General features: G+C 34.1%; 1 protein-coding gene across 23 annotated transcripts in view; it reads left to right on the top strand.

The window, feature by feature from the left end:
- The window catches only part of ADGRL3 (adhesion G protein-coupled receptor L3), an 827,855-nt gene that overhangs the window by 184,350 nt on the left and 620,972 nt on the right, over positions 1-22,533 (top strand). The window lies entirely within an intron of this gene.

Here is a 22,533-nt window from a genome sequence, read left to right as displayed (position 1 = left end):
ATGACTGAGCCACGCAGGCGCCTCAAATTAATGTTAATTTTTAACTACACAACTCATATTTAAACAGTTGATTTTACAGTGTTAAATACAAATTACAAATTACAAAATACAGATTACAAATTGAAGACTATTTGATTAATACATGCCTGAGTAAACAACAGCAACAATAACAAAAACCTGCACAGCTGATGTTTTCCCTCCTCCTATTATAGGATATTTTTCAGATTCATTATTTAATATAAACATTAATAATCTACTTAGATTTATTAAGGATAGTTTAAAACTTAATCAAGATAATCAAAATCAGATCATCATCATTATTATAAGATAACTCAAAATAATCAAAACTATGAAATAGGGATTTGTCTCTTAGATCCTAAGTGATTAAACTTATCTTAAGGACAAATTTTGTTTTGAGTATAAGTTATTGGTAGAGCACAGCAACGTTAATACGAGACTTAATGACATCTGAAGCACAGATAACCAGGTTTTTCAGCAATGTTTAAAGTCATGTTCAGTTTAGTCATTTGCAAAGTTTCACTGAACATTGATAAATGTTTAGATGCTTTATTTGAAATTCCTGTAGAGGATGAATCAAATCATTGGAAAAAGCCTAGAACTTCCTGCTGTGGTCAAAATGGCTGAAATCACAGATGAAAAATTTTATGGGAAAAATAAAAATGTATTACATTCTCAGTAAATACTGTTGCAAGACAGCATTACGCATACTGCTTTTGTCAAACAAAATATTCAAACAAATTATGTTGTATGAAAGATTCACCTTAAAGTATATATATTTCCATATCAATTTATGATCAATTTATGCCACTTTAGGATATTTGCTAAATAATTTTAAAAAATCAGGATTATTTATGTATAATTCATGTGTAGTAAAATTGCTCTTTTCAATGTACAATTTTTCTGTTTTGATAAACACGTAAAGCTGTGTTTATCTTGACACCAAAATCAAGACCAAGTATGTTTCTGTCATCCCTGGAAGTCCTCTTATGCTCCTCTGTAGGTCCCACCTCCTACCACTATCAGCCCTGGGAACCTTTAGATTTATTCTTTTTTAGTAATGAAATAAAAAACCACTTGTGAGAGGAAGCGGAGCAAAGAGGTCAAAATTTGAAGAGAGACACTATGGATGACTTTGGAGGTATTACTTACTCTCTCTGTACTTCAGTTTCCTCATTGGTAATATGAGGTTAATAAAATTATGTACTACATGTCATTTAAAATAGAGCTAGGTATATCTAAGCACTTACAAACACTAAGCGCTTGTAAAATAAACTACAGTTTTTTGAGCCTTGAAGGACATACTGGAAAGGTCAACAGTACGGCACCTCTCGGAATGGATTTAACCCCAAAGTGTCAAATTGAAGTTTTCAAAATAATAAACTAATTAAAAATAAGGACCGTTCAGAAACCTCACCCTCAGGAACCTTTTTTAAGTTTATTTATTTATTGTCAGAGAGAGAGAGAGAGAGAGAGAGAGAGAGAGAGAGAGAGAGAATATGCACAAGCCAGGAAGAGGCAGAGAGAAAATCCCAAGCAGCCTTCACACTGTCCATGCAGAGCCGGACATAAGGCTGGAACCCACGAACTATGAGATCATGACCTGAGCTGAAATCCAGGGTCAGATGCTCAACCGATTGAGCCAACCAGGCACTCCATCACTCTCAGAAAATTTTGCTTAATAGCTCCATTCTTCCTGTTCCTTAGGCATAAATCCTTGGAGTGAATCTCAGGTTTTCTTTTGCATGCATTGCATATCTATCAGCAGATACTGTCTGACTACTTCTGAACCTCTCCTTGGATATTACTTTGGTTCAGATCACAGTCCCCTCTTGCCTAAAGAATTACAACATCCTTCACTTTTCCTTGCTACATCATTTTCAGTGTTCAGAACTCAGAGCCCTGGTCTACCTTCAGTCTCCTCTGCATTCCAGCTACCCTGGCTTCATTACCATTTGTTGAACACACAGGCTATTCTACTTGGGAGACTTAGCATATTGCTTCCTCTGCCAATCGTCATTCTCCCCATGCTTATTTCCTAGGCTCTAACTATCCTCTATTAGGGCAGCCTTCCCTGAATATCCTGCTTTACTTTTGTCCAGATCACATATTACCACATGACAGAAAAATTTGTTTGTTATCTCTTCCCATTAGTTAATATATTCTAAATATTTTCTCCTGAGAGCATCCTTTTAATTTCTATTTAAAAATTTTTTTTTAATGTTCATTTATTTTTGAGAGAGAGAGTGAGAGCGCATGGGGGAGGGACAGAGAGAGAGGGAGACAGAATCTGAAGCAGGCTCCAGGGTCTGAGCTGACACGCGGCTCTGGGCTCGAACTCACAAACCACAAGACAGTGACCTGAGCTGAAGTTGGTTGCTTAACCGACTGAGCCACCCAGGCGCCCCATTCTTAATTTCTGTTTTTAAGTGTTTTTTATATTGGGTAACTGGCCTTATTTGTGGATTTGGACATTAGAAAGGTAACTCGGGAGGCAATGTGGGTGACTGTGGCCATAGGCAGGAGGATTATCTGGGAAATACCAGGTGAGGCATAATGAAGACCTGGTTTAAGGCAACAACCCTGGGGATTGAGTAGTAGTAATATGTTTGAGACTATTTAGAAGGTAAGTTGGCAGGTCTTAATGACTGCATTTCAGTCGTGAGAGTTGAAGTCTCGGAATGTTTCTCAAGTTTGAAATGGCAACCCCATGGCTTAATGGTGCCATATACTAAACTTTAGGGAGCAGAGTTCTTTGTGTTTTGTTTTGTTTTACAAAAATAATGTTCTTTTACAGAAATAATATCCAGAACTAGATGTTTATTTTTATCTCCAGATAGGAGTGATCTCTACTAATATAACACTTGAACTGAGGGTCATTAATTATTGTCTCATTTCTTTACCATTTGTTTATAGAAATTAAAAAAAAAAAGTTTTGGTTTGCCATGAGATTACATTTTCTAATTAATTTGAAAACCAGTCAGAAAGTGCAGGATGTAAGAACTGGCCATGGGCAGAGTAAAAACACATTAATTATTCAGATAGTCTTCCCTGCTTATTCCATTCTTGGAGATATAGTGGCTGTCAGAATCTGTCAGCTGTAGAGTTAGTGCCCTTCAGAATTTACATGCATAAATGGTGACCTTTGGAAATTTGCATAAAGATAAGTCTAGCATTCAAATGATAGCTGCCAGTCAGTTGAGCAAAGCAAAAGTTGTTAGCCACTGCTTAAACCACAGAATGGGCCATGAAGCAGTAGACAGCAAATGGATTATATATAAAACAACGGTAGTACATTTTTCATCAAAAATGAAAATAAAGCCTTTTTAATAGAGTTTTACAAAGACTAAATTAATTATAACCAGAAATTTAGTATCTTTGGATGAGTAGTTTCGGTAGCCATAGCTTTATTCACTAAACATTTTTTTTAACTTTTTATATTTTAAAATGACTAAACTTAAATTTTAATCATTTAAAATGTTAGATTTTATGTAGTAAAGTAGATGTACACTAATTACAGAAAATTTAGTAAATATGACAAAGAGAGAATATTAATACGATCCAAAACCTCACAGCCAGAGGAAGCCATGGTTTACATTTTAGTGTAAATTCTTAGTTGCCTTTTAAATAAACAAATATACATGCACATATATCAGGATACAAAAATGTTTAAGTAATCTTTGCTGTCACCATACTACATTTTACTTATAAGTACTACAGAGATACATGTTTATATAAATCTTTTTGTATATAAGTGATTGTTCCCTCAAATAGATTTTCAGTAGTAGAATTCTAGGTCCTAATGTATGACTCTTTTTTTAAAGCTTTTGATAGGTATTGTTAAAATTGCTTTTCAGCCTTTACTTTCATAAGATCTTAGTTTGCTTGTTGTTGTTAGTTTGCTAGTTTCCTCACCTTCCTTTAATCATTTTTAAATGTTATATTTTAAACGTCTGGTAAGAGCTTGCCATTTAGGAAATTAAAACGTATATGAGGAGAAAAATAATTATGACTTAAAAATTCATTTTTTCTTTGATTATTGTTACAAATGTCAATTTCTGTATAAAATAACATGTCCTCACTTACCTCCCCAACAACCTACACAGAAAACACTTATATTTTAGAACGGTGTTCAATTCCTAAAACTAGTAGAAAAAAATAATAAAAACAGAATTTTAAAACTTTGAGCATTCAAGAAAATTATACATAAATTTTCTGATAAGAGGGACTGATGATCAGAGCAAACACAGTTCATTCTTCATCTCCTGTAATTTTTTTGTAGTATGTCTTTACCTGTTTTAAACACCATGCCTCAGGGCGCCTGGGTGGCGCAGTCAGTTAAGCGTCCGACTTCAGCCAGGTCACGATCTCGTGGTTCGTGAGTTCGAGCCCCGCGTCGGGCTCTGGGCTGATGACTCAGAGCCTGGAGCCTGTTTCCGATTCTGTGTCTCCCTGTCTCTCTGCCCCTCCCCCGTTCATGCTCTGTCTCTCTCTGTCCCAAAAATAAACGTTGAAAAAAAATTTTAAAGTAAATAAATAAATAAATAAACACCGTGCCTTTTCCTACTGTGGCAAACAAGGCAATGAACACCATAATTTTTGAAAATACCTGGACATGTCCTTTAACTCAATACTTTAAAGATAAAACTAAAAGACTAGTTGACAGTAAACAGTATTGATGGGTATACAGCTGTTTCCTTATATAGTTAACCTGGAATATGGGTGATATATGGAAAGTGCTAGTCCAGTCAAAACTCTAAGAGGATTGTGATGTTCACATTCCATTATTTCTTATTTTTATGAGTAAATCCTGAATTAGCAGTGGCCTAGACAGAATCCTGTGTCCTGAATCTTGTACTTGAACAGATATTCATTTTAGACTGTTCACTACTGACTTTAATACATGGTGCATTAAATAAGATACAATAAAAAAGGTATTAAGATGATTCAAAAGAGATTGCTCATTTCTGCCTGAATCAGGGGTGCTATAAATATATATATTATATTGTATTTTTATTATATTATGTATTTATTATTATATATAATATATAATAATATAAATATGTATATATATTTAACGTCTATTTATTTTTGAGAGAGGGAGAGAGAGTGTAAGCAGGGATGGGGCAGAGAGGGAGACACAGAATCCGAAGCAGGAAGCAGGCTCCAGGCTCTGAGCTGTCAGCACAGAGCCCGATGTATGGCTCAAACTCACCACTAGCTTATGACCCGAGCCAAAGTCGGACGTTTAACTGACTAAGACACCCAGGTGTCCCAGGGGTGCTATATTGAATAGAGAGAGATCTGCTCTGTGCTACTAATATTTATAGGTTGGAATTTTATGCCACAGCTAAAAGCGAAAAACACTTCATTATGGGCTATTGAATTTTTTCTGCAGAAGAATGATTTGTTGATGATTTTTAAAATTAGGTATATACCTTTATATTTTTGATTGAGTATATATGTTTAAAATTACCCATTGTAAATATTTGAGGAATTTTAAAAAATGTATACACACATGCAGCTGTGACTATTATTTGTCTCCGTATCTATCTCTGCTTATAGGTTTTTGTTTTTATTTTTTGTTTTTATTTATTTTTTTGTATGCTGTTCTTTGAGATTTAAGACTTGTGTAGAATTGTGTCTTCATCACTACAAGTATGGTACAAATAGTTTTATCACCTAAAAATTTCTTGTGCTGCCCCTTCTTAGTCATTCGCTGCCTCTGTGCGTTACCCATAGCAACCACTAATCTGTTCTTTATTCCATAGTACTTCAATCCATATTTTTAGCTTTTTCAGAATGTCATATAAATGAATCATACAGTGAGTAGTCTTTTGAGACCGACTTCTTTCACTTAACATAATGTCTTTGAGATTCATTCTTGTTTTTTGAATATATCAAGAATTCATTTCTTCTTTCCGGCTGGGCAGTATTCTACTGAATGGTTGTCTCACAGTTCATTTATCTGTCCACCTGTTGAAGAACACTTGGGTTGTTTCAGTTTTTAGTGAAAATAATGCTAGTATAAACATTCATATGTTGTGTGTGTATGTGTGTACACAAATTTTCATTTCTCTAAGGTAAATACCTATGAGTTGGATTGTTCGGTCACCTGGTAAGTGCATGTATATGCTTTTTAAATTATTTCTGTGTTTTATTTGTCTTATTGGATTTTGTTCCTGTTTCTATCTCATTTCTATTTTAAGTGCAATTGTTATTACTTAAATCAGTGTTGTACAGAAACTTGTCTTCTTCAAGTGCTAAGTTATTAATTTTGTAACACTAGTCCGATTACGTCAAGACCTGTTTTTATTGGTCTCTGAATTTAAGTAGGAAAATGATATACTCCAAATAGAAAATGCTACTTTTATGATTTTTTCCTTCCATGATAATTTTTACTTTTCTTTAGGAGTGTGTCTTGTTTTCTTTAGTAAATTATCCCTAAACAACTAACCACAAAAAAAATAAAGCTTGGGCGCCTGGGTGGCTCAGTCGGTTAAGCATCCGACTTCGGCTCAGGTCATGATATCACACTCCACGAGTTCGAGTCCCGTATCGGGCCCTGTGCTGACAGCTCAGAGCCTGGAGCTTGCTTCAGATTCTGTGTCTCCCTCTCTCTGACCCTCCCTGTTCACGCTCTGCCTTTCTCTGTCTCAAAATAAATAAACATTAAAATTTTTTTTAAAAAAATCTTAAATATTTCTGCACTGGATGCAATATTCAGTTCTTTTATTCTAACTAAAGCTTATGTGTTTTTTACATAGAAAAGACCCTCACAAGAAAATGGTTTATATTAAGTATTTAGAAATACTAAAAACTAAATATGAATTTTCACGTTGTATATTAAGGATAGGAACCAAGTAACCACTAAAAGTCATCAGAAAAATTTTTAGTAATTATAGCAGACTGGATCAATATGTCAGAACACAGTTTCTAGACGTATCCAGACCCCTTGAGTTACACACATTTTACAAATATGGTTCCTATTAGGAAGAACTCTGGATCAGGTTACCTTTACTGTAGGTCTGGTCTTGCCACTAACTTGCTATGAGACCCAGGGAACATCACATAATCTCTCTGGATTGTAGTATTCTCATTTGTCCAATTAGTGAGGGCAGCACTGGATTATCTATAAAGGACCTTCTTGCTTTACAAAAAATAGGATGCTGCAATTCTGTGATGGTCTTGGATCATTGAGTAGAAAAAGTAATTTTGTGTGTGTGTTTAATGTACTTTGTCATTTGGCAAGGATATGTACAATACATTTTTAAAAACTTTAAAAAATATGTACGATTTTGAAAAACAGTTTTGGTGTTTTGAAAAAATCAACCGACTATTCCAGAAAGCTTGAATATTATACAATTATTAATTTCCCTACTGATTTTTCACAAGTTTAATAATATGAAAAACTCTGGATTTTGTTTCATATTGAGTAAATATGAGTTAATGTAAGTTCATGTTCCTAGTTTTTAGTATTACATGACTATTTTATTGGAACCGCATTTGAAATTTTTCCAGATTTAATTAGAACTCCCCTTAATTATGAAACTTAGGTTTCATAATAAATTCTCAGTTTTTCAGAGTAAATGTGCATTTTCTGAAACAATTTAAAGCTTAGATACTCACAAATAGGGGAGATTGATTAAAAACATCAACTTTGGCTGCATATGCTTAATGCAGAATAACTACTACTTCACAAAGTAATATATTTCTGTTTGTTTGCTTGTTTATTTATTTAAAGAAAGAGAGATGGAGAGAATGACCAGGGGAGGGGCAGAGAAAGAGGGGGACAGAGGATCTAAAGTGGGCTCTGTGCTGACAGCAGACAGCCTGATGCGGGGCTCAAATCCCTGAACTGTAGGTCATTACCTGAGCTGAAGTTGGCTGCTTAACCAACTGAACCATCCAGTTGCTCCTGAAGTGACATATTTCAAAGGCTAAGGAATGTCATAAATCCTTAAGAGGAATGAAGATTAAAACACATTAGTTTTAATTTCTTTTTAAAGTCACTTATTTCATATATATTATATTAGTATCTGGTGTGTGTAAGACCTCTGCTGTGTTCTGGAGTGATAATGCTCTCCTAACTTAAAGGAAATCGGAAGTCCAGTTGGGGATACAGAAACATGTACAACTAGCTACTTTACAATATCCCAAGTACTATAGTAGAAGCATGAGAAAAAGGAAGGAAGTGCTGGTTGCATATGAGAAGGATTTTACTACTGGAGAACAGATAGTGGCCACTCTAAGTGATGGTCATCACAAAACCAGAGTATTCATTAGGGAATAGGAAATATTGTGTTCTGGAGGAATATAATTTTTCAGAGTGATAATGTTAGGTAGAGATACTTAAGAGGAAATTTAAGGATGTAGGAAGAGGCCCTTTTTATATTATGTATTTACTAGAGATCTAATTTTAAAGTATTATTGTAATACTGTTGTTTGAAAGAACACGTGTCTTGGAAGTATGAGCGATGCATTAAAGGTAGGATAAAACAGTCAGATAAAAAACATTGCATGGGAGTACAAGTGCCAGCTACAGTATTCTGCAAACTGTTGGCAAATAGCAGAGCTCTCAGCATTGATGAAAGTTCAAATGATGAACTCCCTTCACTGCACTTTAACATAAGCCTTTGAAATATATATACCTTTAGAACTTATTTAACCCAAGGGGACCACATTTTTCCTTCTTTAAAACATAAATTTTATACTTAAATAAACCTTTCTTTTATATCTTTCCAATCCATCTAATATACAGTCTATGTATTTTTTTTTTCCTGAGTCCTAAAATGTGTTAGTGGAAGAGAATTTAATTGCTTTTGCAAAAAGAAAGAAACAAATAAATTGGATTTCTTAGTTTGGCTTAGTGCTGCCTTCAATGTTCTGAGAACAATAATGCAATTAGCTAAAATGTTTATCCACAGAATTTAATTCCTGGGGAGTAACTTCTCAAATTGCCTCTTACAAGTGTAATGGAAGCAAGCAGTTGTTTTCTGGCTTTGTTGCCAAAAATTGTGAATGGCTAGATTTTTATAAAACTTGGTGGTGATGCATGTGTAATCATATAAAGTCTCCATTGTAAATTTGAAGAAACTGAATTTTGTAGACAAACACTTTTTGTTACATTGTGTCTCAGAGTTCCCAGCCATGAGTGAAGAAATCCTCAGTGTTATTAACTATTCTACACATTAAGTTTTTAATAGGTTTCTTTTTCATTTCAATTTAATTTCATCCCTGATTAAATGCACTGAATTAACAATGGTTTTGGATTGTCAGTTTATGGATAATCTAGTGATAAGTTGTTGAAAATGGAAGTTTGACATTTATTCTGGGCATATATAAATATCCAAAGAAAACAGATGCTTTTGATTACTATACATTTATTGGTAAATATTTTAGCCGCAATTCCCTCTGATACCACCTTTGAAAAGCATTGCTAATAGGAAAAGAGCAGAGGAAGTGTATTATAAAACCTTTGCTGAGTATATAGCTTCTGAAAAATTATCCTTGGGCAAACGGCTATACAGATCATTCTAATAACTTTGCTTCACTGTACTGTGTTATTTCAGGTGCTTTCTAGCTTTACTGGACTATTTCTTAACCATGGGTAAAGCATACTAGTAGACAATAAATATAATAAAAATATGAAGATTATAATAGGCTATTAAATCCACTCAGCAAAATACCACAGCAAATAAAAGCTTTCATTGAAAAAATAGCCAATTGCAACCCATTTGAAATAGATAAGAAAATGGTAAGATAGCAGATGTTTTGACTGGCACAGACTTCAGTAGAATGCCAGGCAATAAATTTAATACTGTAAAACACTTTGGAAAACATTGATATGGAGGAGAATAGCTCAACTGTTCGTTTAGAAAGAGTAACACTAATAGGTATTTTTATTCCATTTTCTGAGAACGCACATTGTGCTAATGCTAATACACAAATAGGGAATAATGAACTAATGGAGTCTCCACCAAACTGTATTCACCATAAATTGAAGACCACATGTGAATTGAGATCCATTTTTCAAATTGCGTTTACTATAGCTTCTTTTAGGTAAAAAGGAAAAAGCTTTATTTGTGAAGTTACCCTAGATTGTGCATTTCACCCAAATAATTGACACATTCTCTGTACATACAAGGTATCTAGTAACAAAATTCTTTAAACTTTAGCTGTAGCAGAAAATGAACTTTAACAAAGTTTAAAATTAATAAAATAATATTACATTTTTCACATTATGTATAGTCATGTTTAATATATTTAAAATACAAATTCAATTATTAATGTTGGCCCATTTCTGCCATTAATGATGTTAAAGATTTTAATTTACCCTCCTTGATAATGCCCTGGATCAACCAAACTTTGGTCTTTTAAAACTTTTCTGTGAATATACTTATATCAAGTTATAATAAACACATTTGTCATGTTGATCTAGAAGGAGAGATTCTTGTTTTGACTTAGATTGGAAAACTATTGCCAATTTGATGGATTTGAACTGAGTTTTTGAGTATTTTATCATTTGAAGGGCTTTGATCTCTGAGAACATGTAGTATGGGTAAAAATCAAGAGTAACCAGCACACTTTTGACTTTCCCAGTCACTGCCTTCTCTGTCACAACCAAATAACTCATCCAAGAGGAAAGCCTTTATTGTTGTTATATTAACATAAAATGTACTTACTATAAATCCATGTACTTCCCATGAATAAATTCATGTACAAGTTGACCCCAATAACATACATTCGGATAGTGCTTTGACTTTTTTTTTAACTTCTCACATTCAAATTCTTATCACTGGTTATCTGTTATGTCTTACGCACTATGAAACATAAGTTCATGTAACTTATTTAATCATTTATTAAACTTTTGTAAGGAAGATATCGTTACTATTACTAAGAGGAATAGAGATTTGATTTAGTAGGATAAAGATTTATATTTCATTAGTAGTTTTCAATAGTTAAAATCATAAAAAAATATATATCAATAATACAATTTCTAGTTCATTTTTATAAAAAAAAGTCATCAAATCATTACATCATCACATAGTAATTATTGCAAAATTAGATAAAGTTATGACTTTTAAGCACAGGCTTTTTTTTTAACTTTATTTTGGGGAGAGAGAGAAATGTCAGGCAGGCTTCGCACTGTCAGCACAGAGCCGGACACAGTGCTGGGACCCAGGGCTTGAACCACCAACCATGAGATCATGACCTCAGCCAAGACCAAGGTTTGGCCGCCCAACTGACTGAGCCCCCCAGACGCCCCAGCACAAGCTTTTTCTTTCTTGCATGTTAATACAGCCTCTGGTTTATTTTATTTTTTCCTCTCTATAACACTTTGCTTTCTTCTCACAAACATCTTTGAATTTCAAAAAAAATTTACAAAAGAAATTAAGTAACAGGACAAATGTAAGTGATGCAGATTTGCCTTCCGTTGCTGCGGTCTGGTTAGCATTAGATACTCATAGTCAAAAAGATATCCAGAAGGGAAATAGGGCAAATGTGAGGATACGAAAATATGAGAGCACATGATTTCCACAGGTCCTGATTTTTAAAACCCCTTCAGAGACTACCTTAGTTCCCCCAGAGAATTGTGTTTTTTTTTACAGCATCTTTCTTCTACCCCTCGATTTCTAGATAGCTCATACCTATGTCCTGACCAGCTTTTCCTTGCTCTTTTGCACCGCAGAGCTAGAATGGCAGTGTTTCTAATGCTCGTTGAGACTACGCCTGTTTTGATCCCTGTATTTTCTAACTGCTACATATAAGTACCTGTCTTGGGAAAATGTGAATAACCACAAGAGCTCCTAATCTCCCACAGAAAATTCGAAGATGGTAATTGGTCTTTTCAGGCTCCTAAGTGGTATATTGGATCTCTTCAAGAATTCTTTTTTTTTTTCAAAGAAGTTATTTTAAAGTATATATTAAAGATTCTACTTCTTCTCTGCATTTTACTCCAAAGATGGTTGTAGAAATGGAATGTATGATTAAGAAATTGGTCAGTGGAGTACCATACCACACACATATTTTGAAAACGGAAGTAAATCTGAACTTTGTAAGTCGATGCTGTGATGAAATTTCTGGAGTAAATCATTCTTCACAATATTTTAGAAGTCTTTGTCACATCCACCAGCCTACCCTCTGAATGATGAAATAACAGGATGTTAGTTTTGATGTATTTTACCTTGAGAAAAAGAAATCACTGAACAATGTTTTACAGAAAATAAAATCCTGAAAATTTGTCAGTGTCCTTTATGATATGTCTAGGTATTAATTGATATTAAGGAACAGTTGAAGTGTGATAAACAAAGTAATTTATTAAAGAGGAAACAGCCTTTGAAACTCTAAAGATAGAAAATATGATGATTTTAGCTTTGAATTTTGGATTTTGATCGATTGAAAATACCCATCTTATTAGGTCTAATAAAAGTAGACCTTTTATTAGATATCATGGGGGTGATAATTATTAGCCTATAAATATATTAACAAATGGCTCCAGAGTTCAATTTGAATAACGTAATTTTTCATCGAGATAAGTTACTTTATCTTTTTTTCTCATCTTTTAGCACTTAAATACATGGCAAAGAATTTTATATTTAAAGTCTTCATCCAGACTTGTTTAGCAAGTTTAATTTGTGATAATCCTATCTATAAACATTAACCTGATTCACTATTATGTAGTAAAATAATGTCTCTTTTTATACCTTTCTGGCTGACCACTCTACCTTTTGGGCTTCCTCTGTACTTTTATCCTCCAACTTCACCCTGATATAGAACACTTTTTTTTTTTTCATTTATGTGTTCGACTTGCTTGGTAAACTCTTGAAATATGAAATGACATATTCAAAGAATCTTTCAAAATCTAATATTGATTTCAATAACTGAATCAGATTTGATGTAGAGAACATGTAAATAAAGGAATATGCCCTTTCTTCTCCTCTTCTCTTTTGCATATGTTTTTTTTTTTTTCCTTCCATAACTGTCTCCCTAACCTCTGTCTCCCTCTGCACATTTCCCCACCGGTCCTTTTCTCTCTTTGATTCTTTTTTACAGAAAAGGAAAGAATAACTTATACTAGGGTAACTTGAATTTATTCACATATTCTAATGAGAAATAAAAGTTCTGAATGGACCATTTATAGGACAGGACAATCCCTTACTTGTAAGTAGAGAGTATCCGGAAATAGAAATTGTCTACAGTCAGACATTAATAAAATTATTATTTATTCAAATGTCAAAATGGTATTTGAAATAAAACATTGCTTACTAAATAGATCTTTGCTAATAAATAACATTAAATGGACTGTGTGTAACTAGTGAATAGAGATGATTTTTTAAAATATTTTTCATTGGTAAAGGGCACTGCTGACTAGTTTAGCACTGACTTTGTGCATTTTATGGCTAAGATGTAATATTAAAAGCAGATTATTTCCAGTATAAAATCAAAATTTTAAATATCATAAATCATATATTAGACAATAATATAATAACAAAATTATTAATTTATCCCTGTTTCATCTTTTGGATCAATTCCATTAATTTTCAAGATCTATTTTACAAAGACTACATGTACTTTATATTTTTAAGGTATTTAGATTTGTAATAAAAAGTAGAAAAATGTCAGCTAATAATGGAAACGTCACGCTTTTGTAGTAAATGAATAAAAATGCTAAATGAATACTTCAGCCAGCTAGTACTGGTTCCATTACTGGATATATTAAGGATATCATTTAACTTCTATGGGCCTCAATTTCTACTTTAAAATTTAAGAACATTGGACTTAATGAGCAAGGTATCCTCCTGACACTAAATGTTTAATATTTAAAATCTTCCCTCCTGCTGTGTAAACTCAAACTCTTTCCTTTGGGATTTTAGGAGTGGGGAGGAATGTCATTCATGTTTGCTCTTATATATGATAAGGTAGACAAGAAGCTCAGTCAGAATGACAGAGTATAATTTCCAAATTTAAAATGTTGTGTTGACTAATGCAATAAATTTATGCTTAGTTTTAAGCACAGGCGATGAGAACCAGAGCATATGATCAGCGCAAGTGTGCCCCTGAGACAATATAATTTTCTGCAAATCAAAATAATCAGCAAGAGAGCATATATGTCCTTAATGGAGTCCTGAGAATTTATCAGTTTCTATTAGCGTATTCCAAAAAAAAAAAAAAAAAAGAAAGAAAGAAAGAAGAAGGAAAAGATCCAGTTGGATTTTTAAATGTCCGATAAATAAAAAGGTTTTGCGTATGTAGTATCTTGATGATTAATATATCTAGAAGGGTTAATTCCATGTTGAGGAGAGCATTGTAATAATTACAGAAATGAATATAATTATTCCACCTGGATTTGAGGAATTAAAATGTCATGTAGTGTTTTATTGCCTTCGTATATTAGACCATTATAAAAAGCTTTTGTTCCAGTTGAACAGGCAAGCGAAATAGAGAATTTAAAAAGTTCTTACACTATGTAAGAAGAAAATGATACACTTTATTTTCTAGAGGAGAGTGGAAAGTCAACTAGAAATAATTCCTCTGTTTCAACCCGACATTTTGTCAAAGAGAACCATCACTATATATTGTCCACGAGATGCCCTGTGAATAACTGGCGATGTGAGGCTAGAGTAGTCAGAGCTTCAGAGCTCTTTATTCCCTCCAAACCAGTTATTGTGCTGCTAATTAGAATTGGATATTGGTAGTAGTGGAAATGAGGGAGACTATCAATGTTACTTTGTGTTAAATTTTAATCACACAAGTTAGGACATTCAGAATTATGGTTTCCATGGTGACTACAACACTGAGCCCTGTGTGAAGGCATTACAGTGGGGGTCTTTGATTAAAAGAAAGTAAACCAGAAGTGAAACAAAATGCTCCATATGTGCAGCTAAAGTTACCAAAAAAAAAGAAGAAAGAAAAAAAAAGGGAAAAAAAGGTCCAGCTCCCTTGTCCTTAATTATATTTGCTTAATAGTATGTCACGTGTTTGTGCAGTACACTGAAAGGTCTGTTGTGATTCTCATGGGGCTTCTGTATTTTCATTAGGTTTCAAATGATTATTTTTATAGCACCTTTTGCATTTTTTAATGTATTCAATTTATTTTCATTTTTAAAATATCTGCAGAATCTGACTTTAGGACTCTCGTGATAATTCATGTGGAAAAGAATTTTTTTCACTGGAAAACTTTTAAAATGCATAGAGTCGTAGTACTGGGTTTTTGCTTATAATCTTTCATTTTGAATATTTAGATTAAGACGCTATTTAAAGTTCCATTTTTATGAAGTTAATTTCATCATCAACATGAAAAGAATCCCAAGCAAGAAATGAGACTAATTCAGTACATGTAGAGCATTGGATCATAAAATGATTTCAACAGTAAAAAGTAATTGAAGACACTGGTCACTAAGGGTAAAATGTATTTGGAGAAGATTTTTTTGAAGAATATATTTTACTCAAGAATGGGGAGTAGGGGATTGGTGAAAATGGGTGATAGGCATTGAGGAGGGCACTTGTTGGGATAAGCACTGGGTGTTTTATGTAAGCGACGAATCATGGGAATCTACTCCTGAAGCCGAGAGCATACCGTGTGCACTGTATGTTAGCTAACTTGATAATATATTTTAAAAAAAGAAGAAGAATGGGAATAATTAAGCTGTTCTGTTAAATTCCTATCTCATTTGGGGTAGAAATGTAATATTTAGTATATATGTTTCATACAATTCAAAAATATATATACATAAACATGAGTGAGAAATGTTTGTGCTGTAGGAACAACTGAGACCTGCTCAGATAAGGAATTTTTCATGTACTGTATCAATGCTCTATTGAGCATCTATAATGGGCTTGTTATAAGTTTGTCATTATATAAGATACGTTTCAAGGAGCATATGAGCTAGCGACATTTTTGCTGAGAATAAGTAAAGGTAAAGACAAAATTTTTTTCTGTTTTCATTTCTAAGTATAGAAAGTGCTGATCGATAGTTCAGAAACTTGTAACATATATTCAAATAAGATTACATAGATTGTTTCTCTATTAATACTTAGTCATGGATGAATGCCAATGGGTCATACTTTAAAATCAAACACCATTTTATAGACCATTTGTCTGTTGCAGAGGTCAGCAAACTTTCTAGAAAGGGCCAGGTAGTAAACATTTTAGGCTTTGCAGGAGATGTGGTTTCTGTGCTTACTGCTGAACTCTGCTATTGCAGAGCAAAGGCAGCTGTAGTCAGTGCATTAAAAAATGAGCAGAGCTATGTTCCAATAAGAGTTCAATAGACATTGGCATTTGAGGTTCATATAAGTTACACATGTCCTGAAATATTTTTTTAAATTTTTTCCAACTATTATAAAATGTGAAAACAAAAACAAAAACATTCTTAGCTGTGGGACATACAAAAGCAGTGTGGCAGATTAATCTCTTGTTTTTTTTAAAACCCTGTTTTTCTCTTTTGATTTTTGTTTTGTGTTGTTTTGGGTAGAGGCTATTTGTTTATTGACATTCAAAGTGTGTTGTTTACCTGAATGATAAAAATTAGTAAACACTAAATACTATGCATTCAAAATTATATTTTAAAATTCTATATAGTTCACATTGATCATTTGAATATTTGATGATCCCTTCTATTTTGAAACAATTGTTTAACATCATCTAAGTGGGTTTCATAGGCTTAATTAATAGCACACTTTTCACACGTGAGTTTTAATCAAATTGAGAGCTAGACAAGAATTTGGGTAGATTGAGGTCAAAATGTTAATAAGGGGTTGGAGAACATAGCTTACACAGATGGCTGCCGTGGGCTCCCTAATACTCCATCCCAGAATTAAGCACTTTCATGCTCATCAGGATACATATAATTCTCTCCGTGTAGGGTGATGCCAAACACACCTGAATCTGTGCTTTGCTTGTGTGTGCCTAACTGCCCACAGAGGAGAGAGGGAAAGAAAAGACCCGGGTATGCCATGCTCCTTTCCTAAACTCATCGGTTAGAGAAGTCATTCTTTCCTTCTAGCAGAATGAATCAAGTCTGGCAAATGCCTGAAAGTTATATTGAATGCTGTTATTTGTCTCGAAAAAATGAATTTAGGGGAAAGAGGTTTGTTTGTTTGTTTTTGTTTTCTCCTATCTTTTATCGTTCATTCACATCTTATTATTTACCTACTGTATTTGGTCAGGTTGCCATATCAAAATACCATAGTCTGAGGTGGCTTAAACAACAAAAATTTATTTTCTCACAGTTCTGAAGGCTAGAAGTCCCATCTCAAAGTGCCTGTCTGTTTGGTTACTGGAGACACCTCTCTTCCTGGCTTGCAGATAACTGCCTTCTTACTCTATCCTCACATGGCCTTTCCTCCATACGTGTGCATGGAGAGAGAAATAGAGGCAGTGAGCTCTCTGGTTTCTCTTTTTATAGGGACACTAATCCTGTTGGATCGGGGCTTCATCCTTATGACCTTATTTGAAGTTATTTACTTCTGTAAATGTCCCATCTCCAAATATAATCACCTTGGGGCTTAGGACTTCAATGTATGAATTTCAGAAGGACACATTTCAGTCCATAATACCGACTCTTTACCAGCTTTTGTTCTAGTAGAGATAGATCAATCAGTTGATCACTAAGGTCCTGGTACTATGTTATTTACATCATATTGGCAGAGACAGACGCTACACAAATAATTTCATGAACTGATGTGTAATTGCAAACTGAAATAAGTTCTTTGAGGAAAGGAACAGTATTTTTGAGAGCATTATAGTAGTAAAGAATACATATGTAATGCATAATAAAAAAAGCTAACTTAGCCTGATAAGTTCATAGAAGGCCTCGTGGGGCCTGGGAATGTTCCAGAAAAAAGCAGCTTGTGAAAAAAAGTCCCCCTTAACTACAGGGAGCATGTTTCTGTAGTCTTTCCTACAGTTCAGATACTGTGAGAGGAATAGTACCTTGAACTTTTCCAACTGCAACTTACTTTGTGGTCCGCAGAAATACAGGATTGAGTCCACAGTCTATAAAAATTATTTAGTTGAATTTGAAACAACTTACCTGAAAAAGTTTAGAACCATATTTGACACTTCTTTATTCTCACATTTATAAGTATATTTTTCCTTAACTTTTAAGACTTCATTTTTTCTGAGCAGTTTTAAATTTACAACAAAATTGAGAGGGTGATAGAGATTTCCCATATACCCCATTCCTCCACACATACATAGAGGCCTCCCTGATATAAATATACAGCTGCCAGAGTGGTACATTTTTTTTAAACCAAGTGTTATCCAGTCAGAGTCTGCTTTAAGTGAATGAAGGTCTTGGCGCTTGGATTTCTCAAGAGAAGATTTCTGTGGGGATTTGCCACTGGAATAAAGGCAGCCAGAAAGAAAGTAGCAAGCACTAAGCAGTTTATTATCTCTCAAGGTGGGAGAGCTGGGGACATGTTCCTCCAGGTACAATCGGCCTCTCAATTGTTTTGGGATTGCATATTATTGGGTCTCTTTGGTCTGGGATGTGCTGTGACTTATAGTGGGGTGATCTCCAATGGACACGGTTTCCAATTACTTGGGAGACTCCTCCCATGGGTTGGGAGTGGCCCTCCAAGGTTTATACCAAAACTGTCACAACAGCCTTTGTCCATGGGGACAAGGGTGTACCTGCAATGCAAATGTATTGTAAAGAGTCTAGAGGTTACGTTGGGGCAGAGGTGGAAGAGAAGAGTGCATGTTACTCCTGTCTTATGATCTGTCAATCACAAGGTTTTGCAAGCCTTAAAGTCAGGATGTTGTTCCCCCAGGCTTCTGATGTGTAGCTTATTTATCACCATCCTTGCCTCAGGCTCATGTCTCTATCATTTCCCTTCCAGGACTTGGGACTCTAACTGGAAGTGTTCTTTCCATTGCTCATGTCTAGCTTCTGTGTAACACAAGGATGGACCTACATTGACACATTATAACTACCCAATATGCATAGTTTATCTTAAGATTCACTCTTGGTGTTGTGGGTTTTCATTGTTATAAAATCATACAAATAATATTGCTATCCTAAAGAAGTTTCTGTGCTCCACCTATTCATTTCTCCCCCGACCCACCCCTTGAAACCACTGATCTTTTGTTTCCATGGATTGGAAGAATGTTTTTTATTTTTTTAAAAATTTGAGTACAATTGGCATACGATATTACGTTAATTTCAGTTATACAACATAGTGATTCAGCAGTACTATATGTTATGCTATGTTCACCACAAATATAGCTATTATCCTTCACCATACAACACTATCAAAATATCATCGACTGTATTTAATGTGTGGTACCTATTATCCCTGTGACTTACTCATTCCATAACTAGAAGCCTGTATCTCCCACTCTTCACCCATTTTGCCCATCCACCACCCCCCCACCCCACCAAAATAATCAGTTCTCTATATTTATAGGTTTGATTGTGCTTCTTCTTTTTGTTTTTTAGATTCCACATATGAGTGAAATCATATGGTAGTTGTCCTTCTGTGTCTTATTTCTTAGTGTAATAAGTGGACCTGTAGGTCTATCCAGGTTGCCATAAATGGCAAAAAGGCTCATCATTTTTATGGCTGAGTAATATTCCATTCGCACACACACACACATACACATACACACACACGTACACACACACCCCTTCCCTACATCATCTTTATTCATCTGTTGATGGTAACTTGGACTGCTTCCATACCTTGGCTATGGCAACTCATGCTGTAGTAAACACAAGGGTGCATATATGTTTTCAAATTAGTGTTTTCATTTTCTTTGGGTATATACCCAGTAGTGGAATTGCTACAAGATATAGTGAAGACCTGTGCTCTGAAAACTATAAAGCACTGATGAAAGAGATTGAAGATGACACAAACAAAAGGAAAGATATTCCATGCTCATGGATTGAAAGAACTAATAATGTTAAAAGGTCCATACTACTGACAGCAACCTATAGATTCAAAGCAATCCCTATGAACATACCAGCAACATTTTTGATAGAACTAGAACAAATAATACTAAAATTTATATGGAACAAAAGACCCCAAAAGCTCAAGCAGTCTTGAGAAAGAAGAACAAAGTTCAAGGTATCACAATTCCAGATTTCAAGATATACTACAGAGATTGTGGGAAACTGACCACTACATGCAAAAGAATGAAACTAAACATTCAGAAAAATAAACTCAAAATGGATTAAGGATCTAAATATGAGACCTGAAAAATAGAACTCCTGGGAAAGAACCTAGTAATTTCTTTGACATTAGCTGTAGCAACATTTTTCAATGTATGTCTCATAAACCAAAGGAAACAAAAGCAGAAATATTCTTTTGGGACTACATCAAAATAAAAAGTTTGTCGGGGCGCCTGGGTGGCGCAGTTGGTTAAGCGTCCGACTTCAGCCAGGTCACGATCTTGTGGTCCGTGAGTTCGAGCCCCGCGTCGGGCTCTGGGCTGATGGCTCAGAGCCTGGAGCCTGTTTCCGATTCTGTGTCTCCCTCTCTCTCTGCCCTTCCCCCGTTCATGCTCTGTCTCTCTCTGTCCCAAAAATAAATAAACGTTGAAAAAAAAAATTTAAAAAAAAAGTTTGTCTATAGTGAAATAAACCATTAACAAAGCAAAAAGTCATCCTACTGAATGGGAGAAGATATTTGCAAATGATATATCCAATCAGGAGTTAATATCCAAAAAAATACAAGGAATTGATAACCAGCACCAAAAAAAAAATCTGATTAAAAATGGGGCAAATGACCTAAATACATATTTTTTCCAAAGAAGAAATACAGATGGCCAAAAACCATATGAAAAGATGCTCAACATCACTCATTATCAGGGAAATGCAAACCAAAACCACAGTAAGCTATCACCTAACCACCTGTGAGAATGGCTAGAATCAAAAAGGTAAGAAATAGGAGCGCCCGGCTAGCTCAGTCCATAGAGCATGCAACTCTTCATTTTGGGGTTTTGAGTTCAAGTCCCATGTTGGGCATAGATATTACCTTAAAAAATAAAAAAAAATGATAAGAAATAACAAGTGTAGGTGAGGATGTAGACAAAAAGGAACTCACACACTGTTGATGGGAATGTAAATTGGTACAGGTATTGTGGAAAGCAATATGGAGGTTCCTCAAAAAATTGAAATGGCTTTAATATTTATTAATATTGAGGATGCCTCAACTGAGTGTTACTGCTAAGCAGTGGAAACATTTTTCAATCCATCAATTTTTTATCACCACCCACAATGAAAAATAAAAATTTTCATACTGTAAAAAGGTACTACTTATGTTTACTTTGTCCTTTGTAAAAAAATGTCTGGTTAATATCAAAGGGGAAAATCTATTCATGTTTTGAATTATCAAGTCAAAAGTATCAGAATCATGATAAAAATAATGGATTAAATAAAAACCTTTTTTCCTTTTTAGAACTCTAGTAGGTTAGTATCATCCTAATATTGATAAGAATGTTTAAAACCATTTGTGATATTCATGAGAGTAACAGAGAGAATGATGGAACGTATCTAGACAACTGAGATGCAAATAAAGCTGTGGTGACTGTGCTTACGTTGCACTCCACTTGACCAGAAGTTTTTACTAGCCCTTTCCCAGGTCTGATCTTGGGAAGTTTTCATGGTAGCTACTTCTGTCTTTGAAAAGAAATGGAAATAATTGAAGAAGGAATGTAGATGTCAAGAGTCTTTGGAACCACTGCCCCTTGGCTTATTATGGAGAATACAAAAATAGTGGCAGATTAAGAAACAATCATGATTTTACAGAGAATAATGCTTGCATTCGGAAAAGAGACATAAAATTATGGGTTTGACAATTTTTTCCATGTATATTAGGAACTCAGTCTTAATTATGCTTGATATTATAGTAACTATTTACATTTCTTATGCAAAGGGCACAGTTCTAGAAGACATACTATTTGTATATTCCTAGCACTGATTCCTAATTGTATTAGTAAAATCTATGTTGTCCAGATACGTATCTGTAGTAATATCCAAAGGGATTCCTTGAGATTTGCAGTGACAATAAAAACTTTTGTTAAGACTGATTGCAGCATTCCTCTGGCATGAAGACAGTCTATTAAGTTGAATAGAATAATACACTGTATTCTGGTACATATTATTTATTTCAGTTGATTCAAATCCCCCATAATCTTGAACTAAAAACATATATATGTGTATGTTTATGTATATATGTATGTGCATATATACATACATACATAAATCATATATATGTATATATACATACATACATAAAACATATATATGTATATATGTATATATAAACATATGTAAACATATTTATATTTAAAATTATGGGCAAAAATTAATACTATAAGACATAGATTTTTTTATTTACGGATCCAAAATGGAATTTAAATTTAGACCCTAACTTTACTAAATTGTTGTGTTGAGAGGCTTCTTTGTATTAAATGCAAAACATGTTTTTCACATTGCCAAATGCTAAGCTTTCTAAATAATTAACATTGCTCAGTGTCGTGGTCAACCACAGCAGAAGAAGAAA

This window comes from Prionailurus bengalensis, chromosome B1 (genome assembly GCF_016509475.1).
Source record: "Prionailurus bengalensis isolate Pbe53 chromosome B1, Fcat_Pben_1.1_paternal_pri, whole genome shotgun sequence".
NCBI lineage: Eukaryota > Metazoa > Chordata > Mammalia > Carnivora > Felidae > Prionailurus > Prionailurus bengalensis.
This window is presented reverse-complemented; position numbering and strand designations above follow the sequence as displayed.